Genomic DNA, 23,616 nt, shown 5'->3' on the forward strand with positions numbered 1-23,616 from the left:
TTGCGATCTCCCCATCATTGGAGGATCTACTTAGCTCCTCCAATGATCCTCTTCCATACCTTGCCCACGATGGTGCGTCCCATTTCCCCTATGTAAGGTAGGCTACAGGTACATGAATTTTGTAACCTACCTTACATAGGGGAAATGGGACGCACCATCGCAATCAGAAAAGATGAACACAAATGCCACATTAAATACCTTCACTATGGTAAGACAGGCCTCCATTCTCTCCAAACATGCCACAGAATTGACTGGAAAGGCACTAAGTCCCTACACTGCACCAAAACCTGGTTTGAAAGGAAATTCAAGAAGCTTGTGAAATGCTAAAACATCATCCAAATCTGAACAAAAATGATGGATTAATTATTCCAAGAGTGTGGGAGGACCATCTTCAACCCATATAACAACCAGAATAATGCCAGACAGAAGAAAATCTCAATACGAAAGGACTTTAGAAATTGTTCAATGTAGTTCCCTTTTTTTTTTCTCACCAGAGGTCAGGCTAGGATAAATGATTAACAAACATTTAGATTCATTTTACTTCTGTATAGTGCAGCATCATGTAGCTTGTATCTTGTACATATGTATGTTTTCCTGATGATGACCTCAATACAGAGGTCAAAACGTTGATTGTTACTTTCTTAATGTTAAGTAAAGTAATTATTCTAACACGTGTGTTGTGTCTCCATAAATTCTTCACTATGAAAGGAAAAAAAAAAAGCAAGAGATCCAAAGCCAAAAAAGATAATTGTAAGAATAAATGAGAAAAGAAGCATAAGCAAATAATTTTTTTATGGGGAAGAATAACTATGTAAGGATAACTTTAATGAGTGCAGATGGTAGAGAGGTAACTGACGCAGGCTAAATTTTTGGGGTACTGAGTGATCATTTTGCAAAGGTATATCATCTAAGTAAAGATATTGTTATATCAGAGACAACAGGGACTTATGCGAGAACAGAGATCGAAGAATTGGAAGTACTTGGTATATTGCAGAATCTGAAAACAAATACAACTGTGGGATTGGATGGGATATCAGCTTGTGGTTGGAAATGGGTCTGTCTTCTGATTATCATAAAAGAGGGTTACCTTTCTTTAAATAGTGGGTGTTGAGGTGTGACTGTTTAGAATTCAGAACTGACACAATGGCTATAACATCAATTTAATGATAATTAACACAATATTTGCAAAAGGATAGTGTATAACAGCTAGCTTTCTATCAAATAAGAAATAGTTATTTATTCAATTTAAACAGTAACGTTTTCCTGTTCAATGAACACATAATTATTTACTTCCTATAGCATGAGATTCTAGCATCATTTAAAGTCCTACTTGATTATTTGTTTACAAAACTCGATATTTGTCAGTAACTTGGGCCATACATGTTTGATGAATTATTGTTCAGAAAGGATATTAGCTCTTAGGTGTGAGAATAGCTTTTTGAGCAGAGAGAGAGAAGAATCTCTCTCTACACACTAGTGTTGAGTTGGATACCAAATTCTTTATCTGCTCTGAGAGACAAGTCTAAAATATTCCTTATAGAACAGCTCATTTGTTAGCCTTCTGTATTAGGAAATCATGGAACAGTATGCTCTTCTTATCTTGAGAATATCTAATGTTCTGACTGACAAGTGAACTTGTAGTTTGTTTCCTTAGAGAATAGTGCATCTCATATGCTTTCTTCTTATGAATAGTTGTTTGTTCCTCTCTGTCTGCTTTTGCTCGACCTTTATGTAGTTGTATCCCCTTCTTTTCTTCTCTACCACAGTATCAGAGCTGAGCTCTAGTTAGTAGTTCTGAGGATTGGCTTCTGGTAGTTTTGGGGAGTTGAGTTGTCTCTTCTGTAGAGACTTCTGTGAACATTTCTTGACCAACAGTCATGAGTATGAGTGTTGATAGACCAACAGTCTATCAACACTCATCGAGGGGACCTCCCCTCGATGAGTCTTGATAGACTTTGTGTTTCTTAGGAAGGACCTCCCATGATGAGACTTTTGACTCCATGGAGGCCTGAATAATAATAATAATAACAATACTGTTTACCTCAACTCTCCTTCCTGCTGTGAACATACTTTTGCTGATTGCACTTCTGCTGCCATTAGTAAAATTCCGTCCCCAGCCCTTTCTCAATATCATTGAGACATGAGGATGGGTAAAAGGAACCTGTCAGATTGTAGGAGAAATATTGCACAGGTTAATAAGTTGTGGGGAAATCAGTAGTAATGCCTGAAAGCTTTATAAGCATCACATGGATAAAGAAAGGAAAAGTAGATTTTTGGTCAGTGGATTGCCATGCTAGAGTGGTTAGTGATTGTGTTAACTATTGAATGTGTTAAAGGCAAAGTGTGACAAGTATATTATGGTGTCTAGAGAGTTTGGGCTCCCATGATGAGTTATGTGACTTCATGGAAACCTGGATAATACTGATTCTAAAAGAATAACAGCACTCACTAAAATCCAGGAATTGTGAATATATAATGCTGGAACTAGTAAAGGTGGTAAAAAATTTATTGCTTCCAGTATTAAATTGTAAACTAAATAAATAAATCTGTTTTCAACGGATCCATTAATTTACCTGGAACTTCATTCTAGAAAATAGGTGATCACGAATTCTCATAATGATGCTGAGAACTGTCTTATGATTTGTAGTAATTATCCTTACTTTTATTTTATTTATTTTTTTTATGCTTTATGTTTATCAGCTTTAAACGTTTCACTGTCTTCTCTCTCTCTCGTGCAGTAGTACAGAGGCTGGGCTAAATTGTTTTTTTTTTTTTTTTTTTTTTTACTTAAACTTTTTCAGTGTGCTGTTGGTCTAAATTATCATACTGCTTATTTGAAAATAACCGTTATCGTATCCAAGTTTCTTGTTTATTCTCATGGAAACTCAGGTTGTTTCTCCTTTGAAAACACACATATACACAATGATCATAGACACAGCTCATATCATGATGTTATTCATGGTTGCCTCAGCATTAATTATGTTTCATTATTATTTTTATCATCATTAAAACTCCATGGACTGATATACTCATTGTAAGCCAAATTAGTATGGCATGCTCTTCAAGCATATAGAAACTTGTTTACTTCTGCATTCACAGCAATGTCAAGCAATGAATTTCACCAGTCATTTGCTTTCTGTGCAAAATCCCTGTTCATCCCTCCCTTGCTCACAACCTCCTTAGGTAATTTCTAGGAATAGTTTCTTGTTCTACCTCTCCCTCCAGCTCTATGAAAAAATCTCTTCCACATTAATCAAGATAAAAACCCTTCACCAACTTATGTTTGTAACATATCACTTCTACTAATCTTATCAATCAGGCTTTGCAAATAATATCTAATCCCCCCCCCCTCAATCTGTCTTTATATTTTAATATTCTAGAGATCCAACATCACCTTGGCAGATACTCTTGTCTGTACAGTTTAGAAAATATCTTTCTCTCTCTAAAACCAGGTCACTATATCTGCATGCATTATTCCATATGTAGCCTGATCAAGGCCTTATGTAATGTAACAATAACATCTATAATTCTACATGTTAGTGTTTTCTTGCCATGACACCTGTCATCTCCAGGTCCCTCATCTCCCCTTCCTCTCTCAAGATATCTCACCAATATATATGCACTTCATCCCATCTTTGCTTTCCAAATTTCAAAGCCTTCACAGCATTGAAATAGTAGTCCTCACGTGCCCATTCAGTCATTGTTATTTAATCTTCTAGAGCCACACAATCTGTTCCCTATGCTCCTCATATATCTTCCCAACTTTGTATCATCTGCAAACTACCCAATTTAATTACATACTCACTTTCCTCTTTCAGGATACTATGGGCCTATGCATAATTTGCTGATGCCTAGCAAATAGACATGCTCCTATCATATCTCCTTCATATACATATATATATATATATATATATTAGGGTTACCAAGTAATTTTATAAACTTGGTTATTTTACTCCTAATCCCAAGTAAGCAAACAATTAAGTCTGCACCTGAATGCACTTCTTAAACTTTATAAATATATATAAATGTTATATATATTAAAAAAAAAAAAAAGGAAGAAAATAATATACTATTGTTTCTCCTTCTTTAGCTTGCTGAACTTCAAAGGCTCTTTGTTGCAAATACCAACTTCTTCCACTCTTTTCTGTCTTGAGTTCTTCCAGTCCAGAATTCCCATCTCATCAAAGTATTTTTTGGCTGTTATCTGTCCAACATTGCTGTCATCTTCTTCTACTTTACTTTCCATCAGGCAGCATTATGAATGCTTGTTTAGCCATTCTCTGCTCATCAATTTTTCCACATGTCCAAGTCATCTCATCTGCAAGCTCTGATTTCATCACATAGAAGTGGGGATCTATAGAGTCCATGTAGTTCTTGATTTCCATTTATCTGTTGTTGTTGTTTTTTTCAGGTATAAAGATTTTTCTGAAGATTTTATTTTTAAAGATCAGTAAAGCATTTACATCTTGTTATGCTCTAGGTTTCTGTTTACTCTGCTGCTCTATTTAGGTCATCAGACCCTAAATAGGTCTGATGTACATTTCTATTTTAACTTTCTTTGATAGAATTTTGGAAGATAATAAATGAATGATAAGATCTATTGAAGATAGATATTCTAGCTTATGTTTCTGTACTAATTTAAAGGGAGGAGGAGTGCTTTTAATAGCAGCAGAGAAATTATCCCATCTATTGTGGAGATGAAAGGAGCAAACAGTGGCAGAGGTTTTGAAGCAGCATGGTGTGAGGTGGAGGTAAACAGAATGAAATATCTAGTTGGGTGTAATGTGGAGGGCAGTGAGAAGGAAATGTACAGATAAATTATGGTATGTACAATAAGAAAAGGGTGATTTTAATTATGGTAGTATAAATTGAAATTAAGAGACAGTATTTGGGGGAACGAGAATGAATTTCTTGAGTTTTGAGCGATAGCTGCCTTAGTAGTATGTAGCAGAGGGTAATGAGGATTATGGGTCTTGGATTTGATTATTTCATCAGAGGACATTATTGTAAATTAGGTGTTAAATCTCCCTCCAGTTGCTGAAAGTGACCCTGAAATGATTACTTGGGCAGTGGTGGTCAGCCATATGAGGACTTCTGTAAGAAAGGAGTACAGTGGTATCTCACTAATCCGAACCTCTTTAGTCCAAACCCTCCAGTAATCCGAACTGCGGTTTGAAACAAAAAAAGTTTTATTTAATACGTATTATTATTTTGTGTACTGTTATTTTTTTTGATAATTATTATTTTAACTGTTATTATTTATTTTATTATTATTACAATACAGTATTTTTTCATACTGTCGATTGTACGGTTATACTGTAGGCCTATTTTGATTTATTGTGTGTTCACATTTGCTTGGGAAGCCGTCGAACCTAAAGCAATTTGAGCATCATGGAAAAAACTGTGCCCTTCAAGAATTTACCAAGATAACTTCGGTGATACACCAAAAGAGGAAATTCAAAACGTGTATAATTTGGTAAAAAATATAAATCCAGATGTTGAAATTTCACAAACAGATGTTACGGAATGGATTACAGGTAGAACCAAAAGAATTCGAAATCAAATCAGATGCTGAAATTATAAATATGATGATGCAGAATGAATTAGAAGACAATGATGACGATAAAGAACTCGGTTATACTGTAGGCCTATTTTGATTTATTGTGTGTTCACATTTGCTTGGGAAGCCGTCGAACCTAAAGCAATTTGAGCATCATGGAAAATACTGTGCCCTTCAAGAATTTACCAAGATAACTTCGGTGATACACCAAAAGAGGAAATTCAAAACGTGTATAATTTGGTAAAAAATATAAATCCAGATGTTGAAATTTCACAAACAGATGTTACGGAATGGATTACAGGTAGAACCAAAAGAATTCGAAATCAAATCAGATGCTGAAATTATAAATATGATGATGCAGAATGAATTAGAAGACAATGATGACGATAAAGAACTCGAAGAAAAAAAAGTAAAACATGAACAGGCAGTTGACAGTTTTAATATGTGTATAGAATGGGCTAAGCAGAATGATATACGCCATTCCCTAAAATTTTATTGCTAATGCAGCTCTGAGAAGCATTCGAAAAAAAGTTTAGCTTCCAAGAAGCAAAAGAAAATCGGTGACTTTTTTATAAATAATAAAAAACTTTGTGCTATTTTGTGAAATTTTTTTTTGTGTTGTGTACAAGAAAGTGATATTTTTTACGCAAATTAAGTTATGTACAGAACTATGCAATTTTACTAAATCAGAATCCTGAACAATACAGGTACATACAAACTAAATTTTTTACCAAAATAAACTTGTGTACTGTATTATTTTTTAAGTTTTACATTACAGCACAGTAGCTTTTTTTTTTCTATCACTTACTTCATTCATTTACAGAATTAAATTGATGTACCATTAGAATCTGATTTTTGTCTTAAACTCTAGTTATTGTTGTCTCTTGGGGAAAATTCGCTAATCTGAACGAGCACGGTTTTTTAGTTCGGATTAGCAAGATACCCCTGTATATGTGGAACTATAATGCTGGTGATTATGACAAGCTTAGGAGACAGCTGGTAGATATCCAATTCATCATGGAATGAAAAATTGGATAGAAGTTCACTGCTGCTTGGGACCCATTTAGGAACTGTCTGGCATAGCAGAGACAACGTCTGAATGCATTCCCGAGGTCAAGAGGTCAAATGAGACAGATGTGAAATGAATAAAATAAGAAGTGAAGAATGCAGTTTGAAAAAGAAAACAATGTCGAGGTGGTACAAGATGAGTGGCCATAATAGTCACTTGCATAAGGAGTATTATTATCACAAGACACCTCCAGAGAGTCAGGGAACTCATCAAGGGAGGCCACATACTACACACATCAGTTATCATACTTATTCTTGAATTCACAACATCCAATGACAATCCATTCCAATCATGCACCACCCTATGAGAGAAAAAATCTAGCCCTCACCCCCTTTTTAGCGGCATTCATTCTCAGCTTCCAAGGATGCCCTCTTGTCCTTTCTCCACCTTCCATAAATTGAAAAATTAAGTAAAATCCTGTATGACCCTTTCAGAAGTTTGTAAGTCTCAATTATATCATTCCTGTTTCTTCTGTTTGCTAGTGTCTGCAATCTACAAATTCTCAATCTGTGTTCATAATCAACATTCAACAATCCAATCTTGATAACATTTCTGACACTCTCCTTTGCAATCTCTCCACTATATCAGAATCACAACAGTGCACAATGGTCCAAGTAAGGTCTTATTACGACCTTGTAAAGAGGCAAAATGACATCCTTATCTTTACGTTGAACGTTCATTTCAGCATTGCAATTATCTTTTGAGTTGTATTTGCAATCTTTGCTACATGGCCCCTGAATTTCAACTTACTATATACTAACACTCCAAGATCCCTATTCTCATTAGTTTCTTCTAGTATAATCCCACCAATATAATACAACATTAGATATCTAATCATGCCAAAGTGAATGACTTTACATTTACTGACATTGAACTGACATCCATTTTCCCTTGCCCACAATTCCAGCCTATTCGAATCATTCTGCAAGTACTGCATATCTGCAGCATTCCTGATTACCCTACCTATCTTTGCATCATCAGCATATAGCTGTATGTTACTTGTCAAATCCTTCCCAATATCATTAATGTACAGATTAAATAACAGTGGACCAAGCACTGATCCTTGTGACACATTACTGGCTAACTTAAATCTTGCAGATTCACATTCCCCATATACCACTTTTTGATATCTGTCAAATCAGTCAGCCATCCTCTTATCCATGCTAATATTCTGTAATCCAAACACCCTATTCTCTAATTTATGCAACAGTCTATCATGCTGTATTCTGCCAAAAGTCTTAGCGAAATCCAAAAGTATCATGGTGTATCCATTCCCCTTGTCTAGTTCAATGGTAACATTGTTATAGAATGTGAGCAAGTTGCTAAAACATGACTTTCCCTTAGTAAACGGATGTTGCTCATTGCAAAGTAGAGATTCAATGCAAACCTTAACCAATTTTCCAAAATCTTCACCGCTACTCCTGAGATACTAATTGATCGATAGTTGGATACGTTACATCTTTGCACCACCCTTGTGCAATGGAATTACCATTCCTTCCATTCCTTCAGAATCTTCCTTGTTCTTTATAGACTCATATTAAACAGCCAGGCCAGAGGAGTAGCCAGTTCAGCTGAATACTCTCCTTTTAGCACACGTGATGATATCCCATTAGTTCCTATTGCTGAATTCTTATTCAGTTTATGCAACAGCTCTAATACCTTGTCCTCATACATATGAGTTCTTCATCCAGTGAAGAGGTAGCAGTGAGCTTAATGTTGCATATACCAGGTTGATAAATTTTAACAAAATGGACACTCATTAGTTGATCACCTTCTTCTGCATCTGTTACCCTCACACCATATGCATTTAGAAGAGTTATTCTTTCATATTCTTTGTTTCTTTTACTTGCAGCATATCAATAGAATTCTTGCGGGTGGTCTTTAGCACGCACAGGCAATTTCTTTTCATACTCATGCTTTCTGTGTGACTATTCTAGCATGCTTTTATAATTTTTTTAATGCACACGATATTCCTTCCACATCATCCTTTTCTTATGAGTCTCTTGCTTAATAAGATTACACATCCATTTGACTCCTACCCTATTTATTCTTCAAACTCTTGGGACATATTCTGACATTGCATCATTTAAGTATTGTTTAACCACTTCCCATCCACCATCCGATCCCATTCCAATGAACTCAGCATACTCCTCAGTTGGTCATAATTTCCTGCTTTGTAGTTCAGCATGTAAACCTTTTCTGAATGGAACTTTCATAATAAACTTAGTCACTTCCCAAGTGAGTACCACATGATCACTGTCACCAATTGGAGGCAGAATAGTTACATCTTTAATCGAAATGCCCTGTGACACTCTAATCAAATATAACACTCTTTGACCTCGAGTGCCTTTTGTCACATGTTGCTTGAGGAAGTTGTTCTGCAACAGCTCAATAAATTCATTTTCATTCTTCTCATGATATTCTGCTGCTAATCAATATTTTGATAATTAAAGTCTCCTATTATGATTACTCTTTTCGTGATCATCTTTTCTGTTTGATGATGCATTTCATCATCACGTCATCCACCAGTTCTTTAATAACATCCCACTATGTAATTGATTTTGTTAGATTCCACCTCACACCAGATGGTTTCAAACTCACTGCTACATGAAATACTGTTAGTAGTAATACTGCCATGGGTCTCAACTATAACTGGATTCAAGTCATCTGATATTATTAGCAGTGCATCCCCCTTCTCTCCTATATTCTCTATCCTTGCTAAAAAACTGCACCATTTACACTCAATACCATTTAGTATGTCTGATTCTTATAGCCAGGTCTCACTAATGCCTACAATCTGAGCTCTCAGTTTGTTGCCTTGGTCAGTATGTTAAGACCTCAGATTGTAGGTTGATTGAGACCTCAGATAAATCGAATAAAAGCTCTCTAGGATTTCTTTTGATAACTGATGATAAGATAACTGATGCACATACTGAATTTTTGCTACCCTTACTAATTGTGTTATTACGTTGTTACCTATCTTGCTTTCTCCTTGTATTCCTTGTACAGGTAGATTATTATGTCTGTACATGAATGCTAGGAGGATCAGAAACAAAGGTAACTTAATTGGTAAGGGTAGCAAAAGTGCAGTATGTGCATCAGTTATCTTATTATCAAAAGAACTCTTAGAGAGCTTTTTTTCGATTGTGACTACCATTAGAAGAAAGAATAATTATGGAAGGATGATACTGATTGGAGAGAATTATAGAATAATAACCACTGAGAAGGATATAGTAGGGATGCTAAATGAGCAATTCATAAAGTTAACTGATTACTCTTGAAAGTAATATCATACAGAACTTGAGTGTATTGGGGTAAGGAAGAGACACTGATAGTGAGTGATTAGGAGGTATGTGAGGAATTGTAAGTAAACTTGATGTGTAGTATTTGATGGTATATCACAATGTGCCTTGAGTGAATATTCCAGGGAATTAACAACAGCACTGACATACCTGTTTAACACAAATCTTTTGCTGAAGACAGATTTGCCAAAATTTTGAAGGAGGGAAAAGAGGGCAAAATTATTCTGCTTCATAAAGGGATTTTATGAAGCAGAATATTTTATGCCTGTAATTCAAAAGACTAATGCTTTGAACTACAGGCCAATCTGTTTTTCTAGAGTTGTTGTGAAGGTGTTAGAGAAGCCAGTTAGGATCAGGATTCAGAATTTGTTGACAATAACATTCTCTTTGATGGACAGCATGGGTTTGTTAAAGGAAGATCGGGGTTTAGCAATCTACTTACTATGATAGGAGCTTTGGAATAAAAAGATACATATATACAATGCTATATTTAGATTTTATTGAGGCCTTTGATAGATTGTGACATGACATGCTGGTAATTAAACTGGACTAGATGAAGTTGGATAGTAGATTAGTGCACTAGATTGGAGATTGGCTCTTTGATAGTTATCGATAAGTTGTGTATACTGATGTGATATCCCAGAAGAGGAAAGTCACTAGTGGAATGCCCCATGGGTATGTTTTTTGGAGCCATTACTGTTTAATTTATATGTGAATGATATTGGGAAGAGCTTGAATGGTGATAAGGATACACAGTTTAATCTGCAAACAATTTTTTTTTTTTTTTAAATAACGAAACCTGTGGTGTGATCATAATTAAAAGAAACACACGTATTAACCACAGTGAAAATTATTTAATTGTAAATATTTCATCCTAAGTATCTTAGGACATCATCAGTACAGTAGTTTAAAACAATAATAGGATTATTATTGTTTTAAACTACTGTACTGATGATGTCCTAAGATACTTAGGGTGAAATATTTACAATTAAATAATTTTCACTATGGTTAATATGTGTGTGTTTCTTTTAATTTTAATTAAAACAATTGTTTGTAGATTATGCAATGTTGGGAAGAACTATGAGGAATAAAATGAATGTTGTGGCCTTGTAAGTGGACTTATATAGACTTTGTGAATGGGAGGAGAGGTGAGGCTGCAAGTATAGCATAACAGAAAGTAAGGTTTTAAAGTTCATGAAGGATGCAGAGCATAAGATTGGTGAGAATATCTTAGAGCATTGGTTCTCGAACTGTGGGATGTGACCCCGAGTGGGGGGGGGGGGCACGAATAGCTTGAAAGGAGGACGAGGCATTCTTTCCTACAGATAAAAATTAAAATTTCCCTAAATCAGTTTTAAAAATAAACAAATAAAAATACAGAAAGAAAAACTTTTGATGATACAGGTTTAATGAATTTCAAAATAACTATAAATTATTTTCTTCACTCGCACTTATAAAACACATGTGCCAGAGGCAGTGTTGATAGTTCTGCAGCGGCCACTGCCGAAAAATACTTTTGTGATGAATTTGATGAAGTTTATTGGATTTAAAACCCATTTGAAAATGCACCTGGGCCATCATCTCTGAATGTAAATGAGCAAGAACAACTCGTCGATCTCACTAGTGATGCTTCACTGAAAAGTAAATTTAAGGAATTATCTTTGTCAGAGTTCTGGATACATATTGGCAAGAAATTCCCAACTTTGAACCAAAAAGCATTGAAGATCCTTATTCCTTTTGCAACAACTTATTTATGTGAGAAAGGCTTTTCTGCTTTGGCAGCTATGAAGTCAAAGTATTGTTCAAGACTAAATATTGCTGAAGAACTTAGAGTGGCCATTTCTGATATTACACCACGTTTTGATAAACTTGTTCTCAAAAGCAGGCCCATCCGTCACATTAGACTTTGACATTTAAATGTTTGTTTTTTTTTGTAATAGATTTCACAGTTTGATATGAACATAGATGATTAAGAAAATAACTATTTATTAACTTAAAAGCTAATATTTCGCTGGTATTATATCCAGCATCTTCAGAGCATACAACACAAAGTTTGTTACAAATGCAAAACAACCACAATCCGGTGTAACAGTGAGGCTAGTAAAAGTAATTGCAGCGTAATATACTACTATACATGCAAATAAATTGTATATGAAAGTAAATTGCAAAAATATGATTTCACCATTACGAATCATGCTGGGTCTCAGAGAGAATCCTGCTGTCATCAGTTTAGTCCTAGATTTAGTCACCAACAACTTATATATATAAATAAATGTCTTTGTACAACTCCAGATGCATAGACTGGCCTACAATTTTAATTCATAGTCCTTTGTGAAATAGGAACCTCCTTGTTGAAATGCTCTTGTTAAAGTATCCATTCTTTCTTATGTTGGAGGTTTAATGGATTTTTTACAACATTCAAAAAGAATTAAAATAGAATTTAATACTTCCTATATTTCGTCCTAGTCACTAGGACATCTACGGGGATTACAAAAACAATTAATGTAACATGCACACAAAAACTTACAATAGTAAGCCCAACCACGTGGGTGACACTAAAGTCCTATCTAGGTGGAGCGCCCTCTAAGGGCGGTCGTAGGTGGCCTGGAATGTAAGGTGGGACCTCTGGTGATGAGTGTTTCCCAAATCTTCGGAAGCTTAATGCAACCGTGTTTATTTAGATTTGGTTGGTTTCTGAGAGCTGCTGCTGCTTCTAAGAAAAGTCTCTCTTTCTTGAATTTGCTGTGGTGGAGCATGGTGGTTTTCTTCCATGATACTCTGTGGGTAGTGTCCAACACGTGGTCAGCCAAGCCTGAATGGCCATAGTTGTGTTTAACGATGTACGACTTGTGTTCCCCCAGGCGGATGGATGCTGATCTGCCTGTCTGTCCAAAGTATGCAAGTTTACAGGAACAGGGTACTTTGTAAACTCCAGGCAGAGAGAGAGAGAGGGGAGGGAGCTGATCTTTCGTAGACCTGATAAGGGTAGCAAGTTTGCGTGGCACTTCACATCCATGGCACTTCAGAAAAAATAGCCAAGATACTAAAAAAGTATAACCTACACACAGCATATAAGCCCTACCGCTTAACAGGGTACTTTGTAAACTCCAGGCAGAGAGAGAGGAGGAAGCTGATCTTTCATAGACTGGATAAGGGTAGCAAGTTTGCAGTTATAAGCCCTACTGCTTAACAGGGTACTTTGTAAACTGCAGGCAGAGAGAGAGAGAGAGGGGAGGGAGCTGATCTTTCGTAGACCGGATAAGGGTAGCAAGTTTGCAGTAGGGCTTATATGCTGTGTGTAGGTTATACTTTTTTAGTATCTTGGCTATTTTTTCCGAAGTGCCACGGATGTGAAGTGCCACGCAAACTTGCTACCCTTATCCAGTCTACGAAAGATCAGCTCCCTCCTTTCTCTCTGCCTGGAGTTTACAAAGTACCCTGTTCCTGTAAACTTTGCCTACTCTGGACATACAGGCAGATCAGCATCCATCCGCCTGGGGGGGGGGAAACACAAGTCGTACATCGTTAAACACAACTATGGCCATTCAGGCTTGGCTGACCATGTGTTGGACACTACCCACAGAGTATCATGGAAGAAAACCACCATGCTCCACCACAGCAAATTCAAGAAAGAGAGACTTTTCTTAGAAGCAGCAGCAGCTCTCAGAAACCAACCAAATCTAAATAAATACGGTTGCATTAAGCTTCCGAAGATTTGGGAAACACTCATCACCAGAGGTCCCACCTTACATTCCAGGCCACCTACGACCGCCCTTAGAGGGCGCTCCACCTAGATAGGACTTTAGTGTCACCCACGTGGTTGGGCTTACTATTGTAAGTTTTTGTGTGCATGTTACATTAATTTTTTTGTAATCCCTGTAGATGTCCTAGTGACTAGGACGAAATATAGGAAGTATTAAATTCTATTTTAATTCTTTTTGAGTGTTGTAAAAAATCCATTAAACCTCCAACGTAATGTCCTCACAGCACTTAAGCCTCTACACAAGTATCCTTTCTTTCGTGTACGCTTGTTAAAGTACCTCAAGCATGTTACTACTCATTGAAACATTACCTTAAAATATGGAAAGCCATGTCATTGAGTCCTTATGCCTTATCAACATCACATTTATAATTCCTCACATCAATCCTACTCACTCATCACTGGTCTTTCTTACACTATTTTCTTGAACCCATGTTCATTCTTTCTTCTACTGGCTACATGTTGGAAAAACCTTCTGGGATTATTTTGGCTAGATTAGAAATTATATGGTGAAATTAATTAAAAAAAAGCTTCATTTCACCATTCATCCATTTTACATGCATTCTGTCTGACCTCCAGTCCTTTAGAGTATATTTAGATAATGCTGGTTTTAAATATCCCTATTATCTCTGTCTAAGTAATGTTTTTTTTTTCCCCACATAATTCTTCATTCATGCTGCTGTTCCAAGGTATCTCATGAGCTTTGCATAATTACCTGCCTTTTAACAGGGATTTACATATGACTGGCCACTAAGTCGGTTATGCGTAATCACTTTGTCATACTGTTAGTAGATTCAGCACCTCTTTCATACTAATGTACTATAATTCTTTGGTCTCATCCAAGATTTTTTATCCTATTCTTTTATTACATACTTCCTAAGGAATAAATTAAGAAATTCATTTTTCTTGACTTTTTGACAGGCAACTACATTCTATCACCAGCACTTCAATCCTTTATTGTTCATTCTATCCTAACCAAAATGATCATGCCTCTCCATTTTTGTTCCCTCCAGATATCATCCTTATCCAACATATTCACTTACACAAACAGTTTTCAACCAACTGAACTCATTCGGTAATACAGTTTCATCTCCCTTATTTCTGACATCCCTGGCATTTGTAAAGAAACACTATCAATATTTGGATCTGTAATCAGTGTTACTTGAATCACATCTTTTAACTTCTCTACACCTGACTTAAGCCTTCTCTTTATCACCACCTGTTGCATGGTTTCCCCAGTTCCAACTACTTCTCTATCCTGGCCATTCCATTCTTAGGTTGACTATTCTCGTGCACACATTTACTACTGCTTCCAGCATCATCACTCTTCTTATGTCATGTCTACATGTCCATCTTGCATTCCTATTTCTATAATTCTTATCTTTTACTGTTTACGCTGGTCACATGTTGCTCTCCTCCCTCTTTTCATTCATATGCCTTCTTCAATATCTCCTATCTCATGTTTCTGCTTTTTTCACATTCATCTTTCTTCCTTAATCTTGTATTACCAGCAGGAGCTAGAAGGGAGAGTAATGCAATTCATATGATTCACACCAAATCTATTCAAATTTCTTCCATCATCTTGTACAGTTCCTTCTCTTCCTGAAATTCATATCATACATTCAGGAGTAAAGAGGGAAGTACATGTGCAAATTGTTTGATATGATATTCCATACCAGAGGTTACTTGTACTGCTCTCCTAATTTTGATATCAGCTGACTTTTTTTGATACTTATCTCCTGAAGACTAATATTTACAGACCAATTTCCCAGAGAGTGAGATCATCTTCCTTGGAAACTTAAACGTTCATCATTCAAACTGGTCTCCTTTCTCTAACTTTACAGATCAGCTAGAAGATATGCTGAAGTATTTGCTTTTAGTAATGATCTAACACAAATTCTCCGTCTGCAAACCAACCAGAATGCCAGATAACATTTATCATTCTCCCAAAAAATCCCTTCTCTTATCCATCTCCAAAAAAAATTAAAAGCTATCATGTTTCTCTTGGTATCTTTGCACATAATCTGTCCACATATTCTGCAGATGGACATTCATCCATCAGAGAGGGAATCTCAGCCTGTGTCCTTTATTCACTGTGCAATACAAATTGCAATTTCTACATCTTTTTTTTTTTTCATTGACCAATTACTGTTTCACTGGAATGAGAGCCTTTAATCCTCATTTTGCATAAACTCCTCACTACTATCCAACAATCCCTGTTTCTCAGCAGGCACCAAGGCAGTCCATGATAATTATTCAGTATAATGCAAATGGCTCAAGACTCAAACTCCATTTTTGTACTTAGTCTCTTGTACAGCTTCCAACATCCATAAAAACTATAATTAATAAATAAACAAATTGAAATCAAACTTTGAAAGGGCTAAATGCAGCAAACTTTTTTACTGCTCAAATGACAGAGGACTTCTGGTTCCTTACTAAAATTATTGGCACAACTATTATTCTTCTATGCTTCCACTTGTCTCACATCTAGATGACACCATGATAACATCACCTAAAGATAAAGTTGTGCTCCAGGCATCGGTCTTCTCCTCCAACTCTTGTATAGACCAAGTAAAATCACTTGTCACTAGACCATGAACTGCCCTGTACACTTCATTTAATCTTTCACTAAGACATCTGAAAATTCTTATTAGTCTGGATACCAAAAAAATCTCCTTGTCCAGGTGGTAATACCTTCACCAGGTGTATTGAAAATTTGCACCCCTGAATCTGCTCATCAATAAATATGGAGGAAAAAAGTCAGCAGTCAAACTATCATTCCATTGCCTCATAAAGCTAGTAGGAAGCTATTTAAAATCCATGCATGAATTTCTACAAAAAAAAAAAGGGGGGCTTAACAGAAGAGTAGCAGTCCAGTTAACACTCTTACAAAGTTGAACAACTAATCAAAACAAGCATGTATACAAGATTTGGTATTGGTCCTTAAGATCATGAGATCTCAAAGGCAAGAAATATAACACTGAAAGGGCTCAAGAAAATGGAAAGGAGGAGAAAACAGAAGGGATAAAAGGGAAAAAAAATTAAAGGAAGGGAGAGGAAGGATGAAAGGATTGCAAACTAGAGGTTGACAGAAGTATCTCTGTGGGAAGTTTTTGGTATTGAGACCACATTATTATGTAAATAAAGAGTTTAATAAAAATAAGCAATTAAAATCCACCAAGTTTCATAAGTCATAAGACTAATATCATCAGAGGTACTAGCATATAAAGTTTTACACAAAAAATGTCAATTAACAATTAATTACACATATTAGATGTTTTTGCTAACTTCACAATTGTAACATATAATTCATAAACCTGAATACAATGGTAAATTCGTTACAATATGCATGTTGGAACATTGCTGGTTGTTGCTATCACGTTCTGTGGTATCACACGAGTTATATCATAGGTCCGTGGCAGTTAAATTTTTGATGAAATTAGACCATACTTGATGTAATATTAAGCCTTGATTTTTATGACATTGTGTAGGGATCCTAAGCATTTGCGAGGCTTCTTCAAAATATTCTTGTAAAATAGTTACGATTAATAGATGACATTTTTGTTTGTACCTGATTGCCAGTAGTAGTTATTTGGAATGCCAGGCCCGATTTATGCTCTCTTCATTTTTTGACATCTTTTTGTTCAGGCATGTGGATCTCTCCTGACCTTCCTGTCTGCCCTACATAACAAATGTCACATGAGCAATGAATCTCATAAATCCCTGGTTTTTTTCGTGGGTGATGTGGAGGTTTTGGTGGATGTAGGAATCTTGATATTTTTTGTAAAGGTAAAAAAGTCACGTTAACGTTGTGCTCACGGAGCAACACAGCCACTTTGTTCTGTGACATTCTTGATGTAAGGTAACGCGATTGCATTCTTGAAATCTTAAGTAGGGGAGTTGCAGGAGATGTATTAAGAATTTTTCTGATCATCTTGGTTCAAAACAATTAAATACAAGATTCTATTTGGGGTAGTGCAGTTCTTCATTGCTTTTAATTGATGTGCTTGATATAATGTATGCTCTGTCTCGTAAAGTTTTAATTATTCCTATCTTTTGCAATAGATGGTGGCGTGAAGCGGCATTTAAAAATCTTCCTGTCATGATAGGTTTTATGTATATGGAAAAGGATAACCTTTGTTTCATCTTTGTTTACTTTAACAAGGATATCAAGGAACATATGAGAAACAGTAAAGGCAGAAAAGAAAAAGAGAACAGCTACAGAACAGAATTTTTCAGGAGATAAAATACATAAATTATCATCATCATCATCAAATTCCTGACATGTACCCTCAAGGGGTGTACAGGATATGATAGTACTACATGAAAAATTTACATCATTACTAACTTCCTATCTACAAGATACCAAGCAATTTTAAACTTGGTTTTACTCCATTTTTCCCAAGTGAGCAAACAGACAAAATGTCAAGTTTGCGCCTGCAATTGATGCAAGACTAGCTGATCCCACAGGTATCCTACCTGTGGGATCAGGTCATTACCTGATCCCACAGGTAATTTTGGCATTAAAGGTAAATATTAAGATTAGTGATCAGATCTTGCTCCACCTTTACCACGAGTTGCCTTGGTCTTGCACTACCTGTGGGATCAGTTAGTCTTGCATCAATTGCAGGCGCAAACTTGACATTTTGTCTGTTTGCTCACTTGGGAAAAATGGAGTAAAACCAAGTTTAAAATTGCTTGGTATCTTTAATATAATTATACCCAAGTTAACAATATGGATTGATACGGTACAAAGTGCCTTAGAAGATAGAAATATAAGATCTGATAATGTTGGAGTCTTGACAAGTCACAGACTGATTTGGAGGAAAATTGTAGATAGGAAGTAGAAAGTATTTTTAACTTGGGTATAATTATGACTAGCTGATCCCACAGGTAATTTTGGCATTAAGGGTAAATATTAAGATTAGTGATCAGAGTTTGCTCCACCTTTAGCCACAAGTTGCCTTGGTCTTGCACTACCTGTGGGATCAGCTAGTCTTGCATCAATTGCAGGCGCAAACTTGACATTTTGTCTGTTTGCTCACTTGGGAAAAATGGAGTAAAACCAAGTTTAAAATTGCTTGGTATCTTTAACATAATTATACCCAAGTTAAAAATACTTTCTACTTCCTATCTACAATTTTCCTCCAAATCAGTCTGTTACTTGTCAAGACTCCAACATTATCAGATCTTATATTTCTATCTTCTAAGGCACTTTGTACCGTATCAATCCATCTATATCTTGGTCTTCCTCAGGGTTGTTTTCCTGCCAACCTGGCAGAGAACACTTGTTTTGCTAACTTTCCTCGCTCATTCTGTTTAAGTGATCATACCACCTGAGATTAATTCTGCTGACACATTCCTGGATGCTGCCAATGTCAAGCTCTTTCCTAACCACGTTTTTAATATGATATTGCCATTGATGCCATCTGTTCGTGCCTATAATCTTTCTCAGGACTCTCATATCTGTGGTCTCTAGTCTTTGGTCAAGTGTTTTACTTCTGACCCAGCTCTCAGATCCATAAGTTAAAACTGGTTTGAACACTGTCTTGTATACAGACAATTTACTGTTCCGACTAATTTCTCTCTTATTCCATATGAATTTATTCAATTGACTTCCCACCATACCAGCTTTGCTGATTCTGTTGTCTATTTCTATATTTAATTTACCATCTTCAGTAAAAATCGTGCCTAAATAGCTGAAATGTTTTACTTGTTCCACAGGTTCTCCATTCACAACACAGTTGACATTTTCAATGATTCTGCCTATTTTCATTGTCTTTGTCTTTTTATTGCTGACCTTCATACCATATCTATTACAGCAGCTATTCAATTTAGTCAGAGAATCTTGCAGACTTGTAGCGGATTTATTTAGAAGTATAACATCATCCGCATAAAGCAAAGTGCTAACATTAACATCTCCAATTTTGATATCATGTTTAATACCACTTTCCTTCATAATGTGATCCATATAGATAATGAATAACAGAGGGGATAATGTACATCCTTGTCTCACACCAGATTTAACATTAAACCATCTTCCTGTACTTCCTTCAATTCTAACTGCTGACTTGCAACTCAAATAAAGACTAAGTATTGCTTGATATAATGCCCCATTGACACCATATAACTGTAGAGTACTGAATAGCTTCTCTCTCTTGGCACCTTGTTATATGCCTTTTCCAGATCGACAAAACTTAAATACAGATCTTTGTTATATTCCCATGCTTTCTCAACTATTTGTCGTAAAGTGAAGATCTGATCCTGACAGCCTCTATTTGGCCTGAATCCAACTTGTTCTTCACCAAGCTTTTCTTCCACAATTCTTCTCAACCGTTTCTCAAGTATACTTGCGTAGATCTTGCCAGGAACACTCAGTAGGGAAATACTCTGTAATTCTCACATTCAGTTTTATTTCCCTTTTTTATATGGGCACTATTAGAGCTCTACTCCAATCATCGGGAATTCGTCCCTCTGTCCAGGCTATCTGAACTATCCAGTGTAGCCACTGTAAGTCTTTTATACCACCAGCTAGTTACAATAGCTAAAGAGTGTTAACAGAATAAAATAACTAAATAGTTAACAAAAAATGATATGTGCATAGCAATACTGTTTGTGCGAGATATTATTATTATTATTATTACATGACACCTCCAGGGAGTCCAAAGACTCATCGAGGGAGGGCACCTGCTCTTCAACTCTGTCTTCACCACAACTACACCAGCGCCATCTGCTGCCGACCATCACCACTAGTATTTCCACAGACAATCACAAACATTCATGCCCACGGCAGGATTCGAACCCACAGCTTTTTGGCTGGAGAGTGAATACGCTAACCACTCGGCCAGGCAGACCTGCCTAATGCAATAAAAAGTGATTTATTGCATTGGGATTATTATTCTCTGAATTCAAGGATTTGAAGATAATAGGTTTCCCAATTTCTGGGTCATTCTGTATGGGAAAGAAAAGAAATCCGTGATGTATAGACTAGTCACAATATTGAAATCGTGAACTAAAAAAAATCTTTCACTCCTTACCTACACAAGGTATCTGTACTTCTATGTCCACCTCTCCACATTCTGATATTAAAAAAGCCTGTGTTTACAAAATCTGCTTCTCATGTGATACTGTTACATAGAACAAACTGGCCACTTAGGAAATAAAATACAAATAGATTCAGAGAAACTTTTCATGACAGAATACATCAAAGAAGTCAAGAAGCAAAAAAATGTAATTTGGATCTTGTTTTCTAGATAACTAAAGAGTATTAAGTGCTTTGGCACCAAACCAAGATGGATTATATTGTTTAGAGAAGTTACATCCAGAAATTCAAGGTTTCTGAAATTTAATGAAAATCAACATCTTGAAGAACACAGTTGGTCCTCTTTCTCTCTTGTCAAGCATCTAAGCCATGTGGAACTAGATTTATATATATATATATATATAGATAGATAGATAGATATTGATCCCATACACAAGGGATACATGTACCTATTATAACCATTGTTGCTATAATAGGAAACGTCTTGAACAAGACTGTTCCAGAGGATAGAGATAGATAGAATAAATGAGAAAGAGGTAGGTCCAGCATGCTTGCAGTTGTAATGTGAAGGGATACTAGGCAGCTGCTGGTGCTCATATTTTAATAGGTCCAACAGAAAGTGAAGGAATAATGGTTGCCATTTCAGTGAATGGGAATACCTGTAGAAAAGAAGAGCTGAAACAGTGTCTATTGGATAGTGGTTGAAATGAGGGAAAAATCATCTATCAGCCAGATCACTCACCTCTGAACAGTATTAGACATATTTTGAGTGCAACCCCCCCTCTCCCAAATATGTGAACAGCATTCTAAGGATGGGCAGATTTGGAATTTGTACAGTTAGTAGCTGAATAAGTGAAAAGTAGCATCTTGAGTAGAAAGTGCCTAATTTTTTAAAGGTTGGAGATTAATGTTCATCCAAGAAATGAGATCTTATCCTGTCTGGTGATTTATATATTACTAAGGGAAAGGGTAGGTGAATCATTTTTGTGAGAAAAAAGGTATGACTGCATTATAGTAACCTTGAAGGAAGCTTGGGATGTATAAGCACTGCAGAGTTTGTCGAATAAGTAGGAAGAATGAAGCATACTATTGTTAGTAAAGCTGTGGATGGGATTAGTAATTGGGAGTGGGTCACTAAGGTGATAGAACACATACACTCTGCATTGGTGCATTAGCTATAAGAGCAAGCCATCCATCATGACATTCAGTGAAAATAGACTGTTATAGTCTATTCTAATCATTACTGAGAATATCTTGCTATTGTTACTGGGTTGACATTCACAGAAATTAAAGTAGAAACTTTTTTGAGCTTTAATTAAAAGCTTTAAATGTATTTGAAAAGAATTTTTTTTTTTCTTTTTTAAGGATTCAGACTTCTCATATTAATTATACATAGGAGATGACAGTAGTATTAATATTTATTTTCTTATTTTTTTTTTTATGTTATGTGAAATGATTACAAGCAGTGATGACAGCACAGTGGTAAAAAACACTGACCAGGCATGCAGTCAGGAATACATATCCATACTTGAAGTAGAAAAAGCCATCAAAGGCTTGAAATGTGGAAAGGCAGCAGGAGTAGATGATATTCGACCAGAAATGCTGAAGTATGGTGGTATAAGAGTCTTACAGTGGCTGCACTGCATAGTTCAGAAAGCCTGGACAGAGGGACAAATTCCCGATGATTGGAGTAGAGCTCTCATAGTACCCATATATAAAAAGGGAAATAAAACAATGTGAGAATTACAGAGGTATTTCCCTACTGAGTGTTCCTGGCAAGATCTATGCAAGTATACTTGAGAAACGGTTGAGAAAAATTGTGGAAGAAAAGCTTGGTGAAGAACAAGCTGGATTCAGGCCAAATAGAGGCTGTCAGGATCAGATCTTCACTTTACAACAAATAGTCGAAAAAGCATGGGAATATAACATAGATCTGTATTTAAGTTTTGTTGATTTGGAAAAGGCATATGACAAGGTGCCAAGAGAGAAGCTATTCAATATGCTGCAGTTATATGGGGTCAATGGGGCATTATATCAAGCAATACTTAGTCTTTATTTGAGTTGTAAGTCAGCAGTTAGAATTGAAGGAAGTACAGGAAGATGGTTTAATGTTAAATCTGGTGTGAGACAAGGATGTACATTATCCCCTCTGTTATTCATTATCTATATGGATCACATTATGAAGGAAAGTGGTATTAAACATGATATCAAGATTGAAGATGTTAATGTCAGCACTTTGCTTTATGCGGATGATGTTATACTTCTAAATAAATCCGCTACAAGTCTGCAAGATTCTCTGACTAAATTGAATAGCTGTTGTAATAGATATGGTATGAAAGTCAGCAATAAAAAGACAAAGACAATGAAAATAGGCAGAATCATTGAAAATGTCAACTGTGTTGTGAATGGAGAACCTGTGGAACAAGTAAAACATTTCAGCTATTTAGGCACGATTTTTACTGAAGATGGTAAATTAAATATAGAAATAGACAACAGAATCAGCAAAGCTGGTATGGTGGGAAGTCAATTGAATAAATTCATATGGAATAAGAGAGAAATTAGTCGGAACAGTAAATTGTCTGTATACAAGACAGTGTTCAAACCAGTTTTAACTTATGGATCTGAGAGCTGGGTCAGAAGTAAAACACTTGACCAAAGACTAGAGACCACAGATATGAGAGTCCTGAGAAAGATTATAGGCGTGAACAGATGGCATCAATGGCAATATCATATTAAAAATGAGGATATTAGGAAAGAACTTGACATTGTCAGCATCCAGGAATGCATTAGCAGAGCTAATCTCAGGTGGTATGGTCACTTAAACAGAATGGGCGAGGAAAGATTAGCAAAACAAGTGTTCTCTGCCAGGTTGGCAGGAAAACA

At 36.0% G+C, this 23,616-nt stretch overlaps 1 protein-coding gene across 10 annotated transcripts in view; it reads left to right on the forward strand.

Annotated features, from left to right (window-relative positions):
• LOC150107158 (small G protein signaling modulator 1-like) overlaps positions 1–23,616 on the forward strand; it is a 568,327-nt gene that overhangs the window by 273,997 nt on the left and 270,714 nt on the right. The gene's annotated exons all lie outside the window — the stretch shown is intronic.

This window comes from Typopeltis vanoorti, chromosome 4 (genome assembly GCF_054136105.1).
Source record: "Typopeltis vanoorti isolate ZY-2024b chromosome 4, IOZ_Tvanoo_1.0, whole genome shotgun sequence".
NCBI classification, from domain to species: Eukaryota; Metazoa; Arthropoda; class Arachnida; order Uropygi; family Thelyphonidae; genus Typopeltis; species Typopeltis vanoorti.